Source organism: Lissotriton vulgaris, chromosome 5 (assembly GCF_964263255.1).
Source record: "Lissotriton vulgaris chromosome 5, aLisVul1.2, whole genome shotgun sequence".
Lineage (NCBI taxonomy): Eukaryota > Metazoa > Chordata > Amphibia > Caudata > Salamandridae > Lissotriton > Lissotriton vulgaris.
The window spans coordinates 1,364,505,777-1,364,533,619 of NC_141693.1; positions in this window are offsets into that span (position 1 = coordinate 1,364,505,777).

Below are 27,843 nucleotides of genomic sequence, written 5' to 3' on the forward strand. Positions count from 1 at the left end.
CCCCCAGGGACCTTTAAATCCAGCGCGGGCTAACGCGTTGTGGGACGCGCGCGGGCTCACCTGGGCGAAGCCCGGGACAAGGGCGGGGCCATCTGCGGCCGTCCGAGGCCAGACGAGGCTGGGCTACCCCCCTGACGTGTAACCAACAATCAGTAAGAACATTTAATTTCTGGACTGCTGTACTTTGCTGCAGGGGGGTTTTGTTTGTGGGTTACCACGCTCCAATTGTACAAGTATTGCATCCTTGTAGTATGGATAAAAAGTGTGTGGGGGATAAGGTGGTGGGATCGCTAGGTGCTTTCCTTGATAGAGCAGAAACTGTTCTGATCCATGAAATTGAGGCTACTGAACGTAGACTCTCCCTTGATCTCACCCTAAGGAGAGGATCGCTACCATTTGCCCAGTTACCCACCACACAGATAGCCCCTGATATTCTTGTTCCTAGCAATTATTCGTTGTTTGGCTCACCTAGGTTGGTTCTTCCCAGTCCGGAACATCGTACCTTCCGCCCCCCCCCTAGTAAAGTCAATAGCCCCGCTATGGTCACTACAAGAGGGATGAAGGCGATGTGTGCTACTAATAAAGAACCCCCAACCAAAACAAGCAGTTGCAATGCAATAAGTCTCGCATTAGGAACGTTTGAGTTATTGGTATTGTAAATGACAAATATTTTATTTATGTGTTGCTTTTGAAAATAGCTAAATTAATAGCTTTGTCATTTACAATACCAATAGTTTTAACTTTCACAAACGTGATACCTGTAGCATTTCTAATGCAATATGTGTTGTATTTACATGACTTAGATGTATTAATATTACAAATAACAATAGTAATAGTAATAGGGGCATTTATATAGCGCTGGGTTTTTACGCGCACCGGCGTGTCCCCGCGCTTCGACCGCTGCGAATCCCTTCCTGGCTTCCCTGAAAGATGGTCCCTTAATGGGTATCTCCAGGGTGAGACCAGGCATCCCCAGCGGTCTGATGGGGCCGTTAGTGAAGATGAGGAAAGCTAGTGCCCAGAGTTGCCGAGTGTGATCGCTGATAAGAGTGGGCACTGAGGCGAGAGAATTATCGAGTCCGCTGACCCTGGTCCAGAAACTTGCCGCGTCGGGAATCGAACCCTGGTCCCGGGCCGTCCTCTGCTCTCGGGTCTGCCGCCTCTAACCAGTGAGCCACACTACTTCTGGCTTTTATATTTTTTAATAATTAATACTTAAATAAAAGTTATTGTAATTTATAATGGCAATAGCTTAAACTTTTGTAAATAACTTTTGGGAAGATTATGTTCAGTGTATTTTATTGTGATGAAAATCCAAGAACAGAAGTGAAATATTAACATCTTTTTTGTGACATTTGTAATAAATCGTGAAACATTGAGAGAACATATTAGAACAAGTTGTTGTTGAATGGTTGCACAGAGTGATGCTGTGGCGTTCAGTGGTGCTGAGTGATGCTGTGGCCTTCAGTGGTGCTGTGGCCTTCAGTGGTGCTGGGTGATGCTATGGCGTTGAGTGATGCTGTGGCATTGAGTGATGCTGTGGCATTGAGTGATGCTGTTGCGTTGAGTAATGCTGTTGCGTTGAGTAATGCTGTGACGTTGAGTGATGCTGTGGCGTTGAGGGATGCTGTGCGCTGAGTGGTACTGTGGCATTGAGTGGTGCTGTGGCATTGTGGGGTGCTGTGGCGTTCAGTGATGCTGAATAATTCTGTGGCGCTGAGTTATTCTGTGGCGCTGAGTGGTGCTGTGGCGTTGAGTGGTGCTGAGGGATGCTGTGTGCTGAGTGCTGCTGTGGTATTGAGTGGTGATGTGGAATTGAGTGGTGCTGAGTGGTGCTGTGGCATTATGGCTGAGATACCCGCCACCCCCTCTCAACACAATCCCCAAAAGGAGAAAAACCGGAAACAGTTCTTAAAGTTTTTGGATGTGGGATGGAGTAACCATCCCGGCCGTATTTATTAAAACAAAAAATTAAAACATTAAACGTTTCATGTTATGTACAATTTCATTATCACATTGCGATGTTTGGCTAACCTTAACATATTCTCTAATACAGAGGTTCTCCTAGCCGAACTAGCATCCTACAAAAAACATTCTCTAGAAACACTGAAATTGTACATCCTAACGTTTAAGGGCCAACGGCAAGGTCATAACCGGTGTCAAGATCCCTAACCAGACTTACCCCTCCCACTTGGGAGGGGCGACAGCACAGAGGCTTACCTCAAGTGCAACTACTAACAATTTCCCTTGACTTGACGGGGGCACTTAAGACTCGACGCCATTTAAAGGTCGTTCGAAGACTTGTGTGTGGTATCTAGAAGGTATCGTGGACCTCCCCCCACCCCACACAACTTACCGCATCTGCCGTCGCAGATGACACTGGCCCCGGGAAATTCCCCAGGAGGGGGCTGTAACCCCTCCTACAAAGGAAGGGGCCTTGACCGCCTTTCCTTTACTTCCGGCGACCCGCCCTTAGACGGGACCGCCTCCCCATTGAGGGGCCAATGGCCACCTCTCCCGAGCGCTCCCATCCGTGTTGGGTGACGCCCACTCATAGGGATCTACCAATTAGTGCTCACCGATCATGACCTTACCGCCTACCAACAAATAAATACGACAATTCTTACTCAAACCTATGAAAACATTGGTCGCTACGACCGAAAGAACATGCATAAAATGCAACACTACATCAAATCATTTTAATCATAACAACCTACACGATATTCACCATACTTTATTATGATCAACAACAAACTGATACTCTCACAGCCTGTAAACGAAATGGAAAGAACAAACTTATAAATTCACTTTATTGCACAACAACTTGCTGTCCTCAGGGGCTGGTGGGTGGGTCAAAATTGGCTCTTCGTTCCGTCCCGAGCTCACGTGTAGCGAGGAGGTGCAGCTTCGGAGCACAAGAACAAGAGGACGTCTTCTGGTCTTGCGTCTCTTTTTATCCGTCTTCAGGGCGGGCGAAAACCCGCCCCTGCCTGCCCCTAGGGCGGGGCTGGCTACGTCGGTGTCTAGGCCAGCCCACTCTAGGGCGGGAAAAAGCGCGCCCCGGCTACGCCGCTTCGGGCATACCAGCCGAGACGCGCCTCCCGCCCCAAAATGGCTTCCCGGGGGGATCGAGGCACTCCGCCATACGTTCGGGGGGACCGAGTGGTCGCCCCTTTCCATATGGCTGAGATACCCGCCACCCCCTCTCAACACAATCCCCAAAAGGAGAAAAACCGGAAACAGTTCTTAAAGTTTTTGGATGTGGGATGGAGTAACCATCCCGGCCGTATTTATTAAAACAAAAAATTAAAACATTAAACGTTTCATGTTATGTACAATTTCATTATCACATTGCGATGTTTGGCTAACCTTAACATATTCTCTAATACAGAGGTTCTCCTAGCCGAACTAGCATCCTACAAAAAACATTCTCTAGAAACACTGAAATTGTACATCCTAACTTTTAAGGGCCAACGGCAAGGTCATAACCGGTGTCAAGATCCCTAACCAGACTTACCCCTCCCACTTGGGAGGGGCGACAGCACAGAGGCTTACCTCAAGTGCAACTACTAACAATTTCCCTTGACTTGACGGGGGCACTTAAGACTCGACGCCATTTAAAGGTCGTTCGAAGACTTGTGTGTGGTATCTAGAAGGTATCGTGGACCTCCCCCCACCCCACACAACTTACCGCATCTGCCGTCGCAGATGACACTGGCCCCGGGAAATTCCCCAGGAGGGGGCTGTAACCCCTCCTACAAAGGAAGGGGCCTTGACCGCCTTTCCTTTACTTCCGGCGACCCGCCCTTAGACGGGACCGCCTCCCCATTGAGGGGCCAATGGCCACCTCTCCCGAGCGCTCCCATCCGTGTTGGGTGACGCCCACTCATAGGGATCTACCAATTAGTGCTCACCGATCATGACCTTACCGCCACAGGTCCGGATAGTTGACCGGCTATCCGGACCCCCCACAAAACTCCTACCTAAAGGTCATGTTTTAACGATTTTAACCAAGCTAGGAAGTCTCCTATGAGTAACTCATTCCCAACCCTCGACAAATGCACACCATCCCCCAAATACATACTGTCATCATTAATACAACTATGCGAGATCGAATGCAATGTCTTTGAACGGAACAACCTACTCACTTTGTTATTCAATTTTCTAACGGAATGATTCAAAGCAGGGATCGAGATAGCCCCCCGCCACACTTTTCGTGGGATCATATGAGACCACGCAATTATGCACCCCGGAACTCTCCTTGCTAACCAACTTACCGTGGAAAGCATAGCCTCCAGGAGAAGTCGTCTACCGGTGGTGACCAAATCATTGCCCCCCAAATGCACTATGACTATGGACGGCGGTGACCTCATCCGCTCTAACAAACCCTCAAAGAATGCTTGAAACTGGTCAATACAGAGACCGCCTCTTCCGTAGAAGGACACTCTGTACCCGTATTCCCCAGGTACGTGAATCATGTCACCTGCTTTGAATACGTCTGCGGCCCGTCTCACGTATGAGTGGCCTACGACCCACACCTCCTTTCTCTCAGCCGGTGATGTGTGACCGCTGGCCTGGTGTTGGGTCGACTGCACAGTCCGCCCTGCCGCGTAGGCTTGCGCAACTGAAAACAAACAAAAGACAAGAAGCGTGAGTACATGATTACAGCTTCACAACATGTGCAATCGCACATACCTTTTATAACAATTGGAGGACCAGCGCCCCACACGTTTCACTTGTTCTACATTAAGACCCCTGGCTGTAGCTTCAGTGGCAGCCCCTATTCGAAAGGAATGGGTCCCAAATTCGCCCGGGTCCAAGCCCGCTGCGGCAATGGCCATTGCAAGCACCCGCTGAAACTGAAACCTCGTCAGCGGGGTGGCGTCTGCATGCCTCAACAATGTCCCCCCCCATGATGCCACCCTTCGTGCTAGGTAATCTTCTAAGCACTGTACCGGACACATGGATGACCCGGGGATCCTGCGAATGATCGTACAGTCCCCCCTCCCATCTTGGTCGGTCTTGGACCTGAGAAAGGAGACAACCATCGCATCGCCCCTGATCTGAACATGTTCCCTGCACAAGCCCCCCGCCACATCTTGTTTGTTCCTTGCAACCAGCTCACTAACTCTCATAGCCCCGTGAAATGCCAGCGTAAATGCAGTCCGGAACAAACAGGTCTCGAAAGGAGACGAGCATGTGTTAGGGAGTGTGGCCAGTAACTGGGACAACCTATCCAGACCTATCGGTCGTCTTACGTCTACTCTGCGACCCTCTAGGCGTTGCCACCCACGCAGCGCCTTTTGTACTGAAAAAGACGCTGTCGGGTCCTGGATGCCATGGGCCCTGGCAACAAAGGAAATGGCGGCACGATGCCTTTGGGCCGTAGCCACCGATTTCCCAGCCCTACGTAAGGACATCAGAAAAAGTACTACCCACTCCTCCTGACCCCAAAGTCCCCCTCTCTCTGCCCCCAAAAAGGCTAAATAGGCCTGAAACGCCCCTTCATATGCCTTCCTTGTCCTGGGTGCTAGACTCTCTCCCACGAGGTGACGAAGTTCGGGGCACCGAGAGACCAGAGAGCTTCGGGGAAGGGTGCCGGCTCTGGGTCCGCTGAAGGAAGGAAACCCGAGAAAGCCTGCATGTGAAAACGAGACAGTGCATCAGCAGCCTGATTCATCACCCCTGGGACATGTTTTGCTCTGAATATCACGTTCAGTTGCATACACAGTAAGACAATTTCTTTGAGCAGCCTCAAAATCAATTTACAACGGGCTGCCTGACTATTGATGCATTCTACCACGGTCATATTGTCGGACCAGAACACGACAGAATGATCTCTGAACCCTTCTGGCCAGGTTCTCAGGGCCACCAGAATGGGAAATAGTTCAAGGAAAGCAATATTACTCGTCAGCCCTTTCTCGTGCCACCATAGGGGCCACCATTTTGTGCCGAAGATGGCACCAAAGCCTATGCTTCCTGCTGAATCTGTCCATAGCCCAAGCTCTTCGGAGGACACGGCTGGCTTGTTCCAGACGACTCGGCCATTGAAGTCCGCCAAAAATGCTAACCAAATCCGCATGTCCTGGCGGACCTCGGCCGATAACCTCGTGCGATGATGACCCTCTTTTAGGCCAACCATCGCTTGGGCAATTGAGCGGGAAAAGGGGCGAGCCATTGGGATCACCCTCAAGGCAAAGTTCAACTTTCCCACTAATTGTTGCAACTGATGCAGTGTAACCTTAGATACATTTAAACATACTTGGAGGGCTGCCCTGAATTTCAACACTTTGCTAGCTGGTAAACGGAAACACCCCTCCCTTGAGTCCAACTCGATCCCCAAAAACTCGAGGCAAGTCGTGGGACCCATAGTTTTACCCGGTGCCAATGGCACGCCAAAATGACCCATCAACACACAGAATTCAGCTAGGGCCTGAGCACATTCGGGATTTCCGGCGGGGCCAAGGAACAAAAAGTCGTCAAGGTAGTGCATTACATTTCGGAAACCTGTTTTCTTAGTGAACACCCATTGCAGGAAAGTACTGAATTGCTCAAAATAAGCACATGATATAGAGCATCCCATTGGCATACACCTATCCATGTAAAATGACCCCTGGAACCCGAATCCCAGAAGACGCTGATCGTCTGGGTGTACCGGGAGCAACCGGAACGCTGACTCGATATCTGATTTCGCCATCAACGTCCCGGGCCCCAGGCGATTCAAGATGGCTACTGCCTCATCAAACGATGCGTATCGCACCGAACAAACTTCTGGATCAATTGCGTCGTTCACAGAAAGACCATGTGGAGCTGACAGATTATGGATCAAACGAAACTCACCTGGGTCCTTCTTGGGGACCACCCCTAACGGAGAACAAACAAAATCCGGTACCGGGGGTACACTAAACGGGCCGGCGACCCGTCCCCGGCTAACTTCTTTCTGAATTTTCTCTTGCACTACAGATGTATGTTGTAAAACGGAAAGTTGATTTTTGCACATCCCTACACCCTGAAAGTCCCCCACCGGGATGCGGAAACCATGTGTAAAACCGTTCCGCAGCACCCCAGCAGAAGTACGATCCGGGTATTCGCTGAGCCAGGGAATCATTGCCAAGGTATCAATCGGGGTTGGTAAAGGCGCCCCTCGGACTAGCTTAGACCTGTTTGGCGCCTCCCTTACCCCCATTCTCACCCGTTCTGGCTCTGCACGATGACTCAGGATGGGACGACCCACACGTACTACATTCGTGTTTGAATTTACACGATCCCGGAGGCCTGGTACATTTCCCTTTGTTGAAATTAAAACAGAAACCCTTTCTCCCTGTATTGCCTGCGGGCCTCGACTGATCGTCGGTGCTCGTACTTGGTCGAAAGGGCGTCCCCACATTTTGGCGGGAGTAATCAACAACAGTGCTCCCAACCAATGGCATTCTTAACATTCCCGATTCTTTCATTTTATCCCATGTTACAGAATCATAACAATCCCAAGTCAAACTCTTGTTATGTTCCTTTTCTTTCCTGAACAGATTGTCATAACAAAACCAATGGTTACCTTGATGCGCTGTCGAGTAACCCATTATTCGTGATTGATAAATGGGAAACTCAGGAAGCAACTCGGGCCTACGTTCCCCCAAAATTGATGTAAAAATACCCCACGCATTGCCCCAGTTGCCAATATTCTCATTTACCTTAAAGGCGGCCATTTTTGCGCGCCAAACACTCGGATGCATTAGGTCCTTCTGACTTTTAACATGCTCCACCTCATAATGATCAACAAGCAAGGAGAAAATATTCACGTACTCCCCCGCCCAGATCTTTTCCTTTATAGCTAAAGGCACATGTTGTCCCAATCTCTCTCTACGAGAGGGTGCTGACTCGTCCCTTGCAATCGGCAATGGCCGCTTACCTGAACCGGACGCAGCATCTGCCGCTTGCGGCTTGTCTATTCCCGCCAACGGCGCAGTCACTTTAGCTGCATCTCTCTTCTCACGAAGCCCTTTTATCAGCGCCTGTGCCTCGGCAGCCGTGGCGCCATCACTACTATCCCCCAACCATGCTGCTAGCTGTGCTGCCAGCTCGGGGGGCATGTCTTCCTTGGAAGTCGGGGTGACGACAACGGGGATTGGATTCCCCTCCATCGGTACTGGGGTCGGCGCCTCGAGCGGGGCAGAGGGAACCGGGACGTCTCCACCGGCTGGAACCCTTCTCGGCCTCTTAGGTCTCCCTCCAGCCGGCGCAGGGCCCGAACCCTCCTCCCCGTCTCGCTCCGCCAACCGTTTCTTTATGTCGGACACCTCTTTGCAAAGGGCCCGAACCATCTGGTCGGTCGTCATTCTCTTTGCGCCTTTCTTGGGCATCTCTCCGAGGAAGTATCTAGAAGACAAAGAAAAAGATCAAAACGCTCAAAATTGGCTCTTCGTTCCGTCCCGAGCTCACGTGTAGCGAGGAGGTGCAGCTTCGGAGCACAAGAACAAGAGGACGTCTTCTGGTCTTGCGTCTCTTTTTATCCGTCTTCAGGGCGGGCGAAAACCCGCCCCTGCCTGCCCCTAGGGCGGGGCTGGCTACGTCGGTGTCTAGGCCAGCCCACTCTAGGGCGGGAAAAAGCGCGCCCCGGCTACGCCGCTTCGGGCATACCAGCCGAGACGCGCCTCCCGCCCCAAAATGGCTTCCCGGGGGGATCGAGGCACTCCGCCATACGTTCGGGGGGACCGAGTGGTCGCCCCTTTCCATGAGTGGTGCTGTGGCGTTGAGGGGTTGTGTTGGAGGGTGGAGTTGGAGGGTGGAGTTGGATTTCGAGGGTGGAGTTGGATTTTGAGGGTGGAGTTGGATTTTGAGGGTGGAGTTGGAGTCCGTAGTTGTAGTTTGCGGGTGGATTTGGAGGGTGGATTTGTAGTTGGAGGAAAGAGTTGGAGTGTGGATTTGGAGTGTTGAGTTGGAGGGTGTAGTTGGATGGTGGAGTTGGAGATTGTAGTCAGAGGGTGTATTTGGAGTGTGTAGTAGTGCCTGGATGGTGGATTTGGATGGTGGATTTTGAGGGTGGAGTTGGAGGGTAAAGTGGTGGGCGGGTAGAGTGGTGGTGCTAGAGTGTGAGAGTGTGGGCGATAGAGTGTGGGCGTCAGAGTGGTGGATAGGGTTGTGGCGCATAGAGTGGTGGCGCATAGAGTGGTAGAGTGTTGATGGAGAAAGTGGTAGAATGGTAGCGGTAGAAGGATGTACTGTGTGTGAGAGAGAGAGTGTGTGTGTGTGCGAGAGTGTGTGTGTGAGTGAGAAAGAGAGAGTGTGTGTGTATGTGAGAAAGAGTGTGTGTGTGAGAGAGAGAGAGAGAGTGTGTGAGAGTGTGGTGTGAGAGAGAGAGAGTGTGTGAGAGCGAGAGTGTGTGTGAGAGAGAGAGAGTGTGTGAGAGAGAGAGTGTGTGTGAGAGAGAGTGTGTGTGTGAGAGAGAGTGTGTGTGTGAGAGAGAGAGTGTGTGTGTGTGAGAGAGAGTGTGTGTGTGTGTGAGAGAGAGAGAGTGTGTGTGTGTGAGAGAGAGAGTGTGTGTGTGTGAGAGAGAGAGAGAGATTGTGTGTGTGAGAGATAGTTTGTGCAATCAGGCAGTGCCCGATAGACTGGTCAGACAGATCAGTCGGGGGCTAGTTTAAGCAGTTTGTGGGCCTGTTTTATTACCAGTTGAGCCGTATTTTAAGGTTCATTTACACGATATTACAATGAACAATGTCTGCAGCAAACACAAATGCATACAGTCGACCATTCCTTACAAAATACCTATATTGCGGGTCTTTACAAGTTTAAAAATAGCATTGATTTGCAAATGTGATGATGGTAAGCGTGTCTGAAGTGAGATGTGTGTGGCATGCTCTGTTTAATGTGCTGTGCTGAAGGTTTGCGTCTTAATTTGATGGTAACTGCTGCTGGAACCTGTGAAGAAGTCTATACATCAGCGGAGCTGCGAGAAAAGGGTGATTACAGAAGATAAGCTGTAACTTACCTTTAACATAAGCGAATCGGGTGGTAATTACAGCACGTGATTTACTTTTTCCCACCACATTATTTAGTCAACTCTGCTGCATAATTTTAGCCATCCCTGCGCATAATTCCAGCAGACCTGCTTACAGTTTTTCATTAAACGACACTGGCCCTTTCACAAGTAAAGCTTTGAAAGTCCACCACCACCAAGCGAAAAGGAAAAGCAAACGGCGTTACAAGTAAATGTAAATGTATTTGAGCTTATATAGCGCACAGCTACCCGCAGTGGGTTTCCCGGCGCTTGCTTAGGGAACCCGTCCTGGTATTCCCCTGTGAGATAACCCCGGCAGGGTATCCACAAGGTGAAAGCCAGGCATCCCGCCGCGAGGGGCCGTTGTGGAGATTAAGCAAGCTATTGCCGAGAGTCGCAGAGTGTGAACCCGTGAGTCGAGAAGACACCGGAGCGAGAATTATCGAGTCCGTGGAATTTTTTGGCCCAAGACCCGCCGAGGCGGGGAATTGAACCCTGGTCCAGGGCCGATCTCAGCTTCCGGGTCTGCCGTCTCTAACCCCTGAGCCACACTTCTCCACGTGCAGAGAAGTACAGTAAATATTCACCGCTCCTCAAACCAATCAGTTTCTCTTTTATCGAGCAGCGCCAAAAAAAGAGTGATTTGACAATGTGGGCATTTGTTGACGGAAGGGAAAGCCTTATCTGCCGAGTTCAGTCCCTGCGAGTTCTGGACCAGGGCATGCTTGGAATGTGCTTGCATAGACAGCTAGTGTAACAGTACAGTGGATTGAGCACTTGCTGTTGTGACATGCATGCAACTTGTAGATCACAGGCAGGAATGTCGCCATGGGTGTCTCAGCCATTCATTCCGCTACAACAGTTAAAACTTAACACTGGAGTTGATACATTACTAATTAGAGCTATGCAGTTCAGTGATGACAGAGCAACTGCGGACACCAAAGGACTGCAAACGGGGGGTCTGGTTGTGCTTAAAAAGACACCATTGTCCCGGCTGTGCACGCCATCCTGCCACGATTGTAAAACAAGAAAAAAGCGGCTGTGAAAGTACATTACAGCACTTTCTGCTCGTCCCGCCTGACTCAGGAGGGGGTGCGAAGGAAGGCTGCGCGGAGGAAGGAGGGAAGGGAAGAAAGAAAGATGAAAGCTGAACAGGGAGGGTTTAAGAAAAGAGAGTGTAGGAGTGGGGAGAAAAGTACAAGAGGCTGCGGGGACGGAAGGAGGGTGGCATGGTCAGAGAGGAGAGGTGGGTAGTGAAACAAGCCAAGCCACGAAAGCGAAAGTGGGGTGTGGGTGTGTGTGTGGGGGGGGTATCTGGGAAATACAATCGGTCCGAGTGCAGAGAAGTACAGTAAATATTCACCGCTCCCTAAACCAATCAGTTTCTCTTTTATCGAGCAGCGCCAAAAAAAGAGTGATTTGACAATGTGGGCATTTGTTGACAGAAGGGAAAGCCTTATCTGCCGAATTCAGTCCCTGCGAGTCCTGGACCAGGGCATGCTTGGGATGTGCTTGCATAGACAGCTAGTGGAACAGTACAGTGGGTTGAGCACTTGCTGTTGTGACATGCATGCAACTTGCAGACCACGGGCAGGAATGTCGCCATGGGTGTCTCAGCCGTTCATTCCGCTACAACAGTTAAAATTTAGCACTGGAGTTGATACATTACTAATTAGAGCTATGCAGTTCAGTGATCACAGAGCAACTGCGGACACCAAAGGACTGCAAACGGAGGGTCTAGTTGTGCTTAATAAGACACCATTGTCCCGACTGCGCACGCCATCCTGCCACGATTGTAAAACAAAAACAAGCTCTTGACATTGCTGTGATTAGGAGGGGGAGGAGAAATGCGGCTCGGGAGCAAACGGTAAGGAGCGTGTGAATGGGAAGAGCGGCCATGGGAGGGGAAGTCGGAGAGTGCGAAGTGCAGGTGGGGGGCGGGGAGCGGAGCCTTTGAAGTGTGTGAGGCACTGAGAGACAGATGGTGGTTTGTGACGTAGCTGGTTTGTGAACGCGCACGGAGCACATACACTGTGGCAAATCCGCCGTTGGTTTCAAAGCTTATTTGGCCCTCAATACTCTCGTCCATTTATCACTTAAGTGATAAATAGTCGAGACTAAAAAGGAAGGGAAGAGGCACTAAAATACTAAAGACCCCTCCAGTTTCTAAAGGTGCGAGTGGGGTATACGTATTTGGCAATTCTAATTTTAATACCCTTGCTAAATCCCCCGTTGCCGCTGTCACTTCCCCGCCGACCTTATGCGATATTAGCATTCTATTAAAAGAACAATTGACAGCCCTACTTGAGCCAATCCTTAAAAAGTTAAACTCAGTGGATAGCAAACTCTTAAAGATAGAAGAGGCACTTATGAAACCACCTCAAGTAATCCAGACAAATTCTGGCATAAAGGTCGCACCATGTCCGATCCCTGTTAGCATAGGGGATATTCACAGGGATCAGGGTGGTGTCAACGCACATGTCCCAATTGTGGAGGGAGGTAATAATCAAGTGGAGAGGTCTAGGTGTCCTACCATGGCAGCAGCAAGTACGGATAAATCCTTGCCCAAAAGAAGGACACTAGAACCGGAGGGGCTACAGCAGTTGGCAGCTAAGGGTAAAGAGGAGTTAAATGGGAAATGCCCTTTTCTCCACCTACCCCCGGAAGCTACCCGCATACAGTAATCCTTACCAATGTCCCACCGTTAGTTCATGGAACTTTTGAACAATGGTCAACCCTAAAAAATAAAGCCCTTCATTATTTGAACAAAAAAACTGGGTTGGGGGACGCCCTTTTCCAGGAGTTTAAAATGGTTAGGTGCATAGAGTGGGTGGGTCATAGTACTAAGACCATCCCTGGGGACTGCCTGGTTGTGAGTTTTAGGTCTTCAGGCCTGGTTGGCCATATCCTGGATGTGGCTAGTTATGCTCACTATGATAAGGCCGTTATCGGTATTCTCCCACTCGGCTTCTTTTATAAAAAACATCATCTTCCTAGACCGAGTGGTATACGAGGATTACAGGAAGTTTCCCTTAGGCCTGACCATACATCCAGCTTAGTAACCAATATGACGCCATTTCAACAATTGAAGAAATAGATTGAGTGGAGTTGTTTGAACTGGATGGGCTAGTGAGTGGAGACAGGGCAGAGTCTGACAAGAATACAATGAAAGCCGATAATCAAGTGGCTAATCGAGTAGACTGTGTTGTTCCATCCACCCCACTATCTCCTGTGGCATTGATGGCCGTTGAACATCATGTGGTAAAAGCTCATGTAGCTGTTACACCAGACCCTGCTCCTGGGAAAATCTCTATGGTCATTTCTTCATGGAATATAGCAGGGTTGGAATCCAAGTCTGCTTCATCTTATTGGTCGCTTTATATAGAAGGCGGTGACGTATGGGCTTTCCAAGATACATGGTCATTAGAGCCTGTATTTCATGCTGGTTATTTAAGTTTTACAAAACCAGCAATTAAGAGTCAAAGGGGGAGACCAATGGGTGGTTTAACGTGTTGGGTTAGGCAGTGTGAGGGGATTACTGTAGAGGAAGTTTACTTTGATAGTCCAGATATCCAGGTTATTAGAGTCAAATCACAAAAAGGCCTTGATTTATTATTATTCAATATCTATGTAAGAGGACACCCGGTGGTAGGTGCTCACCGGTAATTGCTGCCCTGGAGTCCTTTTTAGCAGATGGTGTACATAACGCTAATATTATAATTTGCAGGAGACTTTAGTACCTGTTTTGAGCCCCTGGATACAGTAGATGATAACCTAAGTAATGAGGTGGATGAGCATTGAGGTGTGCCCCAATTGACTATCCCACCTATCAAGAAATGGTCTGAGGCTGCCCTTCAACTCAAAGGGCTGTGCTTAGAATGGGGCCTTGGGGCGGTCAACGGAAGGACTTCGTCCGATGCACAGGGGGTGCTGACTTTTCATAATCGGCGCTTCAAAAGTCGCATTTATTACATTTTAGTAAGCATTGAGTTGTGGACACTTGTTTTGGATATGGTAGTCCAAGCCCGCCCAGAAAGTGACCATAACCCACTGGTTCTAACATGGAATGATAAGAGCTTCTGTAGCAAACCACCTATGGAGGACACTATACGCCCCTCCCAAATAGTTGTGGCTAATGACCTGTGATGGGTTCGGTGGGCGAAGGTAGCCCTTGATGAAAGTAAAGTTCAAGGAAGAATACCATTTATAAACCTATTACTTGGTATAATGATTCATGTAGGCCCGCCCACAAGGCCCTAGTTGAAGCTATTAAAATGAGGAATTATAGCTCCATTAAACAGTCCAGGATTGCTTACAAATCCACCCTTCAACCGGCAAAGAGACACTGGGATGAGGAGCGTTGGCAGGATCTACTTGCAGCTTGTAAAGGCAGGAATATGACCCGGTTTTGGGAGCTGATAAAATGGGGAAATGGGCAAAAGTTTAATATTCCCACTAATAATATCGAACCGCAGCAGTGGGTTGCATATTTTTAATTACAATTTAAGAAGGGGACAAGTAGTGAGATTCCAGTCCACCCCATATCCCCAGATACAACTCTGCTATTTAATACTAAAGAGGTTGAGGTAGTCTTAAAGGCCATCCCTAATGGCAAGGCTCCAGGGCCGGACGGGATTCCAGCCGACTTGTTTAAGCAGGAACCTGACCTATGGATCCCGTATATCACAAATCTAATTAACGCGATTGCAGGGGGAGCACCAATTCCAGCATCTTGGCGTGGGGCGGAAATTATTCCAATTTATAAGAAAGGTGATCATTCCATGCCGGCCAATTATAGGCCTATAAGCCTTATAGATGCTGTACAGAAAATCATAGCAAAAGTTATACTGGGCAGGATTCAGTCTCAGATGCTCGATAAGTACATTCTTACCCCGTTGCGGGCAGGGTTCCGGGTCCATATGGGGACCCTTGACCAAGCCTTTAGATTTGTTTTGTTATGCTGCAAAGAGGTTTTCCTGGGAAAAGGTATGATTTTCGCTGCATTCGTGGATTTAAAATCCGCGTTTGACTTGGTCCAAAGATCTAAATTGTGGAATGTATTTCTAGGGCTGGGGATGCCTAAGTGTTAGACCCGTCTGCTTCTGAGAGTCCCCTCACCACTATGATTTCTTTTGTTCCCCTGTACCTCCCAAAATTTGTCACTTTTCTTTGTCTACCAGGACTTTTTATGTGCTGTTTCATGGGGCTAGATGTTCCTTGACGCCCAGTTGTTCACAAGGTTTTTGGCACCTATTTACAAGGCACCTGGCGAAACCTGTGACATTATAGACTGGGATTGGCAACCTGTATGAATGGCCTCAAAATGGTGGCCATCCTTTTTCCTCATGTGAGTGACTCCCCTTGGAGCCTCCATGAACTTTGACCTTTCAAGGTTTTGGCGCCCTTTTGCTTGGCGCGCATTCCTGACAGGAATTCCTTTATTCCCCTCAGGTACACAAAATGGCTGCTCTAGAACCATAGTATGGTGGCTGTTAGGGTCCCAAATACATCTCAAAAGTGCCATGTCATTGTCCTAGCCAGAGAAGGTTCTAGAACCTACTGGCATGAGCCAGCACCTCAGGGCACAGGCTATATAAGGTCCAGTCCCTGGCGGCCATTTTAGATGAACAAGAAAACTAGATTGTATAATGATGTTCCAGATCTAGGTGAAGAAGGAGATTCCAGACTTGACACCAGATTGACACCTGCCCTGTTGACCCCTGAGGTGGCTGGTAGCCCGGGCAGTAGAGCAGCAAAGGTCATTGGCGTTGATCCTGACTGGCGTTCCAGTCAGCTGCGTGTGCGGTGACCTCGCGCCTACTGCGCCTGCCCAGCAAGTGCCTCATTATCCCCAAGAGACTGTGGCTGATTGCGTGTGCCTCCCCGCCCCCCCCGGTGGTGAATCACGATAGACTCCACGAGTCGCGAGGCGAGAGCAAGTTTGACGCGACCGCGATCGTCATCTGTGCCCCCTTTGCGACAGGCGTCTCCAACGAGGAGCTCGGACGCCTCCGAGCCCCACCAGCGTAGAGTGCTTCCTGCGCAGTCTGAAGGTGAGGTGGTGCGCCGGGGCGGAGGAAGGCCTGCCTTCGTTGGGCAGGACTACTGTCTCTGCCCCTCCCCAGTGAATCGGCAGCTGTAGCTGTGGGCGGGAACCATCCCTGTATGAGGAAGTCGGAGGGAGGTCCGTGGAGCCCCTGAGAACCCCTTCGCTGGCGTGAGAGGTGCTGTGCCCTGACTGAATCGCTTTCCGATTGCAGCCGATGTGAGGTGGGCCCGTTTCTTCAGGTGGGGAGTGGCGTTGTAAAGGAACTGTGAACCAGCATTTCTTTGACTGAGCGCGAAGATTGTGGGACCTCTCCGGCTGCCCGTTCGTCAGTCTAAAGACTTTGAGCTGGTACCGCCTGAGTGCTAGCGGTAACAAAGCCCATAGGCGTGCTTAGACCCCACCGGCAAGCAGAGATCTCATCCCGGTGGCAGCCGAGTGTAAATGAAGTGTTCACTGTGTTTCCTTGCCTTTTAGATACACATGCATACTCCCCGAGTGAACCTTAAAGAGTCCCAACACTCCTTTTGTGCCCAGAGAAGCCTGTATTCATTATCAGTGAAATCATCATAAACTGTAAGAGTTATCTTTCCAAACTGAAACGTATTGCAAGTGTAATGTTCATGAAGTATTTAATTGGTGGCAGCCATACCAGAATGAACCTGTGTTTGTTTATTTAAATGCACCAGTATTTATTCTGCTAAACAAAAGTGATATTTATTCTATTTATTGATGATATTTATTCCTGATATTTATTCTATTTATTGATGATATTTATTCCTGATCTTATTTATTGTATTTATTCCACAACCGAAACCCAGCAAATTGTGACCAAAAGAAATGTATATTTGCTTTCCTAATTGATCCCTATTCACAACAGAGAATTTTTATATAAAGGAATCGTATTTTTCTACAGCAGTGGTGTGGTGTCCTTCTTTTTGGTGACTGTACAGGGAGTTATTATTGGGTCAGAGCCGGCTTAGCACGATAGCCTTCACTTGCCTTGTCACTTGAGCCAAGCTACCCCCTTTGTGCTGGGCTTGCCCATCGCATGTCCAACATAAAATTGGTGCTCAGCGGGTGGGATTACGAGCCGTGCTTGTTTTGGACCCCATAATAATTCAGTGTGCGCCACAGGTACACACCCGGAGTTTTCTCCCAGCGGCCCTCCAATTCAATATTTTGCTTTTTCCAAATTCTCTTCTGGAGGTGGGTGGAGGTGACCCTCAGAGTTCCTATCCTTGTAACCTACTTCGAGGTGGTTGTCCACACTTTTCACTGACAAGATGGAATTCGACATGTCAGAGCTGGAGACCTATACTGTGGCGCAGCTCAAGGAGTTCTGTCAGGAAAGGGGAGTGTTCGTTAGGCGAGGGGCCAAAAGAGAGGAGCTCCGTATTAGTCTGCGAGCCTGGGTGGAAGCGCATCCGGAGGGAACGGTAGAGGAGGAGGAATCAGACAGAGGTACTGTCGTTGAGAGGACTGCGGAATGTCCCCTGGGGTGGGTGAGATGATAATCAGCCCCAAGGTAGCCTCACGGGAGGGCAGCAGTGCGTCAACAGGAGGGTTGTCAGAGACCGAGTTAGCCGACAGAAGAGAGGAAAGACAATTGAGGTGGGAGTTAGCCAAGCTGGAGATGGAAGGGAAGAGGATGGAACACGAGCTCAAGCTACGAGAGCTCGACCTCAGGGCCCATAACATCACTCCGGAGGGTGTCGAGTCTAAGGAATTTGCCAGGGAGCCCAGGCCTCACTTACCCAAGGACGTGGTCACCAGTTACACCGCTGGAGATGACATAGCCAAGTGGCTGGCCACCTATGAGGTCTCCTTAAGAGCCCATGGGATCCATGAGAAGCATTGGGGTGGTGGATTGTATCGTTACATGCCTCCGACAGGTAGGGATGCCCTATTGGCCCTATCCCGGGAGGATCAGGTAGACTACCCCGCCATGAAGGTGGCGCTCATCAGGAAGTTTGGGTTGACCCCAGAGAAATACCGGCAGAGGTTTAGGGGCAGCCATAAACTGAGCTCACAGAATTGGGTTGACTTCCTGGATTATGCCAAGAAAGCCCTGGATGGGTGGGTCAAAGGTAGTGAGGTGGAAGACTATAGAGGGTTGTACAATCTAATACTCAAGGAACATCTACTCGAGAAATGTCTTCCCGAGCTGAGGCAGTACCTGGTAGACAGCAAACTTACTTGCCCCCGTAAGCTTGCTGAGGAGGCGTACATTTGGGTAAGTACCCGAGTGTCCACGAAGGGGACGGGAGGAGATTCTCAGAAGTCCGGACAGGGCGCTCCCCAGAAGGAAGAGGGGGGAGATAATAAGAAACAGGAGTTCTCCAAAGGCCCCCAAAATAACTTTAAGGGGAAAAGTTTCTTCTCCAACTCTAAGGCTAGCCCGCAAAAGAACCTTAATCCTGGCCAGAGTCAGCAGCCAAGGGTTGTCCATTGCTTTGAGTGCGGTTGTGTTGGACATTATAAGGGAGACGTGAAATGCACAAAGAGACCACCCCCTCCCACTGGAGGAAAGGCCCCGGGAGTTGCTAGTGTAGCGCTCGGGGAGGAGATGCCCTTAGTTAAGGGGAGGGAGTGGGCGGGTGTCACCTTAGTGTCCCTGGGTGATCGGGAGATGGTTCCAAAGATCCAGGTGCCCTCAAATACTACCAAGTATGGGCAATGGGTCACCATCAATGGCCATAGAGGGGAAGCTCTGAGAGATACAGGAGCCAGTATGACTATAGTCAGGAGTCATCTGGTGTCCTCAGAGCAGGTGATTCCAGGCGTACTTCATCCAGCCGCGATGGCTGACGGCAGAATGAGCCACTATCCCGTGACTGAGGTTCCCTTTGAGTGGGAAGGGGTTGCAGGTTCACTTCGAGTTGCCGTAAGCCCCGCCGTGCCAGTCGATTGTCTGCTGGGCAATGATATGGAGCACAATGCTTGGAAGGAGGTGGAATACCGGACTCATTCTGAGATGCTGGGAACACCTGATTGAACCTGTGTGAGTACCAGGTCTGCGGCTGCTCGAGAGGAGAAGTCGCGTGGGTTGGAGCCTGGAACAATGGCCCACCCAGCTGCCGATGAGGGAGCATCTCGAGGAAAGGAGGAGCCTGCCTCGATGTCCGTGCCCCGTGAGACGGATAGGCCATCAGAGGAGGTGGACCCGGAGTCCGCGGAGGAGGACATGGTTCCGTTGGAGGATCTACCTATCCCCGCTGAGTGGCGAATGGAGAGGGGACCATCCAGGGAGTAACTGAGCAAGGGACAGAGGGAATGTCCCACCCTTGAGGGTCTGAGGCAACAGGCTGAAGCCCAGGCAGCAGGTAACGAGTCTGGGAACTATTGTGTTTACTGGGAGGATGGTCTCCTCTACAGTGAGCCCAGGGCGCCAGTGCACGGGTTGTCACGGGCCCTGGTAGTCCCACAGCATTACTGAGCCTTCCTATTAGAGTTGGCTCACGAGATTTCCTTGGCAGGACACCTGGGACAGGACAAGACCTTTGCACAGCTTGCCCCCCACTTTTATTGGCCTCGAATGAGGGTGGCGTCCGACACATACTGTCGGTCATGTGTGTCATGCCAAGCCAGTGGGAAAACAGGGATGAAGCTGAAGGCTCCCCTGGAACCACTTCCCGTCGTTAGCACCCCCTTTGAAAGGGTGGGCATCGACATTGCTGGGCCCCAAGATCCACCGACATCATCCGGTCACAGGTTTATCCTGGTACTGGTGGATCATGCCACAAGGTATCCGGAGGCAATACCTCTGAGAACCATTACTGCACCGGTAGTGGCGAAGGCCCTGATGGGGATCTTTACCCGAGTGGGATTCCCCAAAGAAGTTTTGTCAGACAGGGGGACCAACTTCATGTCAGCATATATGCGGGCAATGTGGAAGGAGTGTGGAGTGACCTACCGGTTTACCACTCCTTATCACCCACAGGCCAATGGCCTTGTGGAAAGGTTCAACAAAACCTTGAAGGGTATGATCAGAAGTCTACCCGAAAGCCTGCGGAGGAAATGGGACGTCCTCCTACCCTGTTTGCTCTTTTCTTACAACGAAGTGCCGCAGAAGGGAGTGGGCTTTAGCCCCTTTGAGCTTTTGTACGGGCACCCTGTACTTGGACTTCTCAGCCTGGTGAGGGACTCCTGGGAAAAGTCTCCTCGCAAAGTTCCCCAGGACGTGGTGAGCTACATGCTGGCCTTCCGGAGCCAAATGGCTAAGTTGTGGAAGCAAGCTTCTGACAACTTGGAAGCCAGTCAGTCAGTTATGAAAGCGTGATATGACCACAATGCTCACCCAGTGGAGCTGGAGCCTGGTCAGAAGGTGTGGGTGATGGAGCCTGGAGAGCTGAGAGCCCTCCAGGACCGTTGGACAGGCCTCTATGAGGTGTTGGAAAAGATGGGCAAGGCTACCTATCTGGTGGACGTAAAGACCCCTCGGCACCCACATCGGGTGTTACATGCCAACCGCCTCAAGCCCCACTACGAGAGGCCCGAAGTCATGTTGGTTATGGTGACTGACGGATCAGAGGAAGAGGACACAGAGCCTCTCCCTGACCTCTTTGCGTCTCAAGAAAAGGATGGGTCGGTGGAGGGAGTGAAACTCTCACCATCCCTGACTCCTGAGCAGCAGGAGGAATGTCGCCAGGTCTTGGGGTCATTCGCGCCTCTGTTCTCCCTTGTCCAGGGTAAGACCCACCTGTGTACCCATGACGTGGACACAGGAGACAGCCCACCTGTGAAGTCCAAGTCTTACTGGCTGTCTGACAAGGTGAAGGCCAGCATTCGAAGTGAAGTAGCTAAGATGCTGGAGCTAGGAGTCATCGAACCTTCAAGTAGCCCTTGGTCTAGCCCGGTGGTTTTGGTGCCCAAAGCTGCTCCAGCTGGTGCCACACCAGAATTGCGATTCTGTGTGGACTACCGAGGACTAAATTCGGTAACCAAAACGGATGCTCATCCGATCCCTCGGGCGGATGAACTGATTGACCGGTTGGGAGCCGCCCAATATCTCAGTACCATTGACCTCACTGCAGGGTACTGGCAGATTCCCATGACTGATGGAGCCAAGGAAAGGGCAGCCTTCTCCACGCCTGATGGACACTACCAGTTCTGATCATGCCCTTCGGGCTCAAGAACGCTCCTACCACTTTTCAGCGGTTGGTGAACACGATCCTCACCGGGATGGAGTCATTCTCTGCTGCTTACTTGGATGACATAGCTGTCTTCAGTAGCAGTTGGGAGAATCACTTGCAGCACTTGCAAGCCGTTCTCCAGGCCCTGGAAAGGGCTGGCTTGACGATCAAGGCCAGCAAATGTCAGATTGGACAGGGGTCGGTAGTGTACTTAGGTCACTTGGTGGGCAGGGGAAAGGTGCAGCCCCTTCAGGCGAAGATTGAGGCAATCATGGCCTGGAAACCCCCCAAGACCCAGACTGAGGTCGGAGCCTACCTGGGCCTCACAGGTTACTACAGACGGTTCGTGAAGGGGTATGGCACTATCGTGGCACCCCTTACTGAACTCACGGCCAAGAAGCAACCCAGGAGAGTCATCTGGACGGAGGCTTGTCAGCGAGCCTTCGACACTCTGAAACAAGCATTGTGTAACGCTCCCGTCTTGAAGGCTCCAGACTTCACAAGGGAATTCATTGTCCAGACAGATGCATCCGACATTGGCATTGGGGCGGTGTTATTGCAACTCAATGAAGAAGGTCTGGATCAACCCGTGGTCACGGAGACTGCTTCCCCGGGAACAGAGGTGGAGTACCATTGAGCGGGAAGCCTTTGCGGTGGTCTGGGCACTGAAGAAGCTGCGACCATACTTGTTTGGTTCACACTTCCTTGTTCAGACAGACCACCGACCCCTTCGCTGGCTCATGCAGATGAAGGGGGAAAACCCCAAACTGTTGAGGTGGTCTATCTCCCTACAGGGAATGGACTTTCGGGTGGAACACCGACCCGGAGTTGACCACGCCAATGCAGATGGTCTCTCCAGGTATTTCCGCCATAGTGTTGAGAACTCCCAAGGGGTTGGGTAGCTCTCCCCACTTTCAGCTGGGGGGGGCGCGTGTTAGACCTGTCTGCTTTTGAGAGTCCCCTCACCACTATGATTTCTTTTGTTCCCATGTACCTCCCAAAATTTGTCGCTTTTCTTTGTCTACCAGGACTTTTTATGTGCTGTTTCATGAGGCTAGATGTTCCTTGACGCCCAGTTGTTCACAAGGTTTTTGGCACCTATTTACAAGGCACCTGGCGAAACCTGTGACATTATAGACTGGGATTGGCAACCTGTATGAATGGCCTCAAAATGGTGGCCATCCTTTTTCCTCATGTGAGTGACTCCCCTTGGAGCCTCCATGAACTTTGACCTTTCAAGGTTTTGGCACCCTTTTGCTTGGCGCGCATTCCTGACAGGAATTCCTTTATTCCCCTCAGGTACACAAAATGGCTGCTCTAGAACCATAGTATGGTGGCTGTTAGGGTCCCAAATACATCTCAAAAGTGCCATGTCATTGGCCTAGCCAGAGAAGGTTCTAGAACCTACTGGCACGAGCCAGCACTTCAGGGTACTGGCTATATAAGGTCCAGTCCCTGGCGGCCATTTTAGATGAACAAGAAGACTAGATTGGATAATGATGTTCCAGATCTAGGTAAAGAAGGAGATTCCAGACTTGACACCAGATTGACACCTGCACTGTTGACCCCTCAGGTGGCTGGTAGCGCGGGCAGTAGAGCAGCAAAGGTCATTGGCGTTGATCCTGACTGGCGTTCCAGTCAGCTGCATGTGCGGTGACCTCGCGCCTACAGCGCCTGCCCAGCAAGTGCCTCATTATCCCCAAGAGACTGTGGCCGATTTCGTGTGCCTCCCCGCCCCCCCGGTGGTGAATCACGATAGACTCCGCGAGTCGCGAGGCGAGAGCAAGTTCGCCGCGACCGTGATCGTCTTCTGTGCCCCCTTTGCGAAAGGCGCCTCCAGCGAGAAGCTCGGACGTCTCCGAGCCCCACTGGCGTAGAGTGCTTCCTGCGCAGTCTGAAGGTGAGGTGGTGCGCCGGGGCGGGGAAAGGCCGGCCTTCGTTGGGCGGGACTACTTTCTCTGCCCCTCCCCAGTGAATCGGCAGCTGTAGCTGTGGGCGGGAACCATCCCTGTATGAGGAAGTCGGAGGGAGGTCCGTGGAGCCCCTGAGAACCCCGTCGCTGGCGTGAGAAGTGCTGTGCCCTGACTGAATCGCTTTCCGATTGCAGCCGATATGAGGTGGGCCCGTTTCTTCAGGTGGGGAGCAGCGTTGTAAAGGAACTGTGAACCGGCATTTATTTGACTGAGCGCGAAGATTGTGTGACCTCTCCGGCAGCCCGTTCGTCCGTCTAAAGACTTTGAACTGGTGCCGCCTGAGTGCTAGCGATGACAAAGCCCATAGGCGCGCTTAGACCCCACCGGCAAGCAGAGATCTCATCCCGGTGGCAGCCGAGTGTGAATGAAGTGTTCACTGTGTTTCCTTGCCTTTTAGATACACGCGCATACTCCCAGAGTGAACCTTTAAGAGTCCCAACACTCCTTTTGTGCCCAGAGAAGCCTGTATTCATTATCAGTGAAATCATCATAAACTGTAAGAGTTATCTTTCCAAACTGAAACGTATTGCAAGTGTAATGTTCCTGAAGTATTTAATTGGTGGCAGCGATACCAGAATGAACCTGTGTTTGCTTATTTAAATGAACCAGTATTTATTTTGCTAAACAAAAGTGATATTTATTCTATTTATTGATGATATTTATTCCATTATATTTATTCTATTTATTGATGATATTTATTCCTGATCTTATTTATTGTATTTATTCCACAACCGAAACCCAGCAAATTGTGACCAAAAGAAATGTATATGTGCTTTCCTAATTGATCCCTATTCACAACAGAAAATTTTTACATAAAGGAATCGTATTTTTCTACAGCAGTGGTGTGGTGTCCTTCTTTTTGGTGACTGTACAGGGAGTTATTATTGGGTCAGAGCCGGCTTAGCACGATAGCCTTCACTTGCCTTGTCACTTGAGCCAAGCTACCCCCTTTGTGCTAGGCTTGCCCATCGCAGGTCCAACATTAAGGAATTGGTATCCTTGTTGATAAGGCTTCTAGTTTAATTTACGCTCAGGTCCGCTGGGGTAAACCAGGGGAGGTCACCGAGAAATTTGCAGTAGGGAAGGGCGTCCATCAAGTGTGTGTGCTGGCCCCCACATTATTCTCATTATTTGTTAATGGGGTCGTGCGCTATTTTGAAAATTACCCTACGGATGCGCCCATGCTTGCCGGCCACAGGGTACCCCTGCTCATGTTTGCAGACGACACCCTGATTTTAGCCAAGACGAGGCAGGGGCTTCAATTGGCCCTGTCTCGTTTTGAGGAGTTCTGTAGTGATCCTGACTTGTTGGTTAACGTAGAGAAGACTACATTTATGGTTTTGCACGGAGCTAGGCCAGTAACTTCAAGAGTCTTCATAAGAGGACGGCTCTTGGAGCAGACAAATGTCTTCACTTACCTGGGCGTTACTTTTGGCGATAGATTGAGTTGGTCGCCACAACTGAAGCTAATGGCGCTTAAACATTCACAATTATCAGGCGCATTGATTAAGGAACATAGGCAGTCCCTTACTAAGCCTATAGCCCCGGTTGTTAAAGTGTACACTACGAAAATAATTCCCGCTATTCTTTATGGAGCAGAGATATGGGGAGCCCGTAATCTGTACCCTCTAGCACCAGCCCAGAGTAAATTTTTAGGATCAATTGTGGGCCTTCCAAAATGTACCCCACGCATCCCGCTTCTGTTAGATCTGGGTTGTCATACCATAGAGGATATTGCACGATACAGGATGCTGGCTTTCTGGAGAAGGCTCTGGATAACCCCGGAATTATTTTTATTTGCAAAGGGATTGTTAGAAGTTATGGGACTGGATGGCTAAAAAAAAAATCGCTTGGTTTGTTAGCATCAAATCTTTACTCACAGATATGGGGATGAGGGACTTGTGGGATTGTCCAGATACTGCTGAATTTCCAACTAAAGAAATGTTTAGAGCAGCTTATTGGAATCTCATTAAAATTAGGAGGTTCTCCGCTTTGGTTAGCTCCTCCCTGACTAGTAAATTCTGTGAGTTTAAAGACGAACCTAGTATGGAAAGCTACTGGGATCTAATAACGAAACCTAGGGATCGCAAGCTTTTCCATCAGTTCTGAGTTGAGTCTCTCCCTCTAAAGAAGTTCATATGTAATTGGGCAATTGCTACAGGGGACAAATGCCCGTTCTGTCCTAAATATATTGAAAACATTGGGCATCTCCTTTACGCTTGTCCTGCCTACCATGAACTACGTAATAAGTGGCTTAAACACCTCTGCAGATCTCTGGGAACCAGTTCAGCCCTGTATGCTAAAAGGTTACTGAAAATCGGCTGTAATGACATTTTAGTTGTAGGGGTTGCTACATTTTTGAGTTGGTCCTGGGCTATCCGGGAGAAGAATAAGGGGGCCCCCATTGTTGGGTAGATTTATTTTTGATAATGGCACTTCATGAATTGATGTTATGGTCTCTTAATACAAGTTCTTAAATTGAAAAGCCTATGAATGCGAGATATTTACTCTGGTCTTATTGAATATTTTAATATGTAATATTTGCTATTTATATTTTTATCGTGAGTAGGTATTTTCTCAAAGTGTTTATGGTGTATTATATGAAATATGTTTTTGTATTATTGTATGTCTTTTAAGATGAAAATCGCAATAAAGACTTTTTGATTGATTGATTGAGAAACGTGTCGACCCTCTAGACCAGCTCAGGGGGCACACATGGATCTTTAGGTGCAATTTTTATTTTTTTAAATAAAAAAAACGTGCGGTACGCGTATGGTACTCGTACGCGGTGAAAAAAATAAAAATCTAGAAGTCTGTTTTATTCTTAATTAGCTCCCGGGGGGCCAAATTCCGGGGGCAATTTTTTTCTATAATGGGGGGCTTGGAAGTGTCCAACAGGAACAAAAGAATTTTTTTTAAAAACTAATGTCGAGGACAGCGATGCTCCTGCTTCCTGCGTTTTATCAGGTCAATAGACTGTTCCCTATAACACAAAAGTTTATTGCAATAAATGCATAGAATTTTAACTTTAGCAAAATCAAGATAAATTTGTGGGTGTGGACTGCTTGCTGAAAATTCTGCTACAGAAGTTGAGGTGCTTGGTGCAGCAGCAGGTGGGTTGTCCTTCGACCTCCTTGTTGCAGCTCGAGCAAAGTTGTTGGGGTGTAAGTTCTTCACGTGTCGCTCCATATTTGCTGTGCCAAAGGAGTATTTTTGAGATGGATCACCCCTTGAAAGAGTTTGGAAAATTTTACAGGTTACTTTTGGAGCATTAACCTTTTTTGCCCTTATGGAAAAGTAAAAAATTGCCAAATTAGAGCTTCTTACCTCTTCTTTGGAGGTTCTTCAGGAATTAAATATTCTTCTGAAGAATGGCTGGAAGATGACTCCATTGCTGTTATTATGGTAAACTTCATTATATTTGACAAGATATTCAGAAGAGATGCTTCTTCTTAGAAAGTCAAAGTAGAGTCATTAAAATGGGACGGAAGTTTCAACAGTTGTAATAGGAAGTGTTATGAACCAATCAAATCTCTTCTTTTAAAGTCACATGGCTTTGCATACGCTTACGCTGTGCTAACAGTACTCTTACGATGCGAATACGCATGACGTTCCACCACGTTTTGTGTAATTGCTTTTAAAAGTAATATAGGATTATTGGAACTTACAAAAGAAATGTTTTCATAATTATCCTAGATAAGGTCTTCTGTTAGTATGTTCATTAAATACATAAATATATGTTTTTAAACAATTAAAAACATTTTCATCTTTGCATACGGGGCGCCCTACATGACATCACACGGAAGCTTTGTTGTGACGCTTAAAGTGAAAGCGTATTTGTAGCTTATGCTGAGAATGATTAGCAGTACAAACTATGGTGCGATCACTCTCTCACTGTCAAATCAGAGCACAGGGAGCGCTATGAGAATGGTTACAAGTGGTCACTCATTGGAGATCCGATTCAGCTGTGCGGCTTATCCATGGTATCATAACATTACTTTTTAGCCTGTTTAAATTTGAGGTTTGCATGAAATACTATGCTATAGGCAGATATGGATCTTTAGGCAGCGCTTATCTCTATGAAGCTTGGTTATTATCATTTACATATAGGTGCCTGAGGGAGGGTAATGAAGTGTATCTGAATGGCAAGGATTGCACAATAGCACCAGATCACTCCTTAATTTTTAGAGACATACAATTGCATCGCTCTTGTAATCAAGATGCGCCTAATTTGGCCTGAGTTTTGACAGGCACTCCGACACCTGCTTTCATACCAACGTTCAGTTTACTGGCAAACGGGAGTTATTTAATTTGAAATAATGCAGATTGTTGTGCGATGTTAGCACGCATCTCTTACATGATTACGGTAACTGAGCGTGTGGTTTGCTATAAAAAAAGTTGTGTGTACTCCTCTGCATGGGAAGCTGGATGTTTCCATCTGGCCGTCGATTCCGACCTTGAAAGCAGAGTCAACCAAATGAGCCATATAAGAGCGCTATTGTCTCAAAAAGAGGCCGCTCTTACATCTGCTAAAGAAACATTTGTCCTTCATGTAGCAAACACCCGCACAGAAGTGCATGATTTATTAAATACAGACGTGCTCCTCCATTTTGGGGAGTTAATTCAGTATCTTTAATGCGTCCTTGACTAGGGGGTTACCTTACTTTTTTAAAGTTAGAAGCAGTGGCCTTGTGA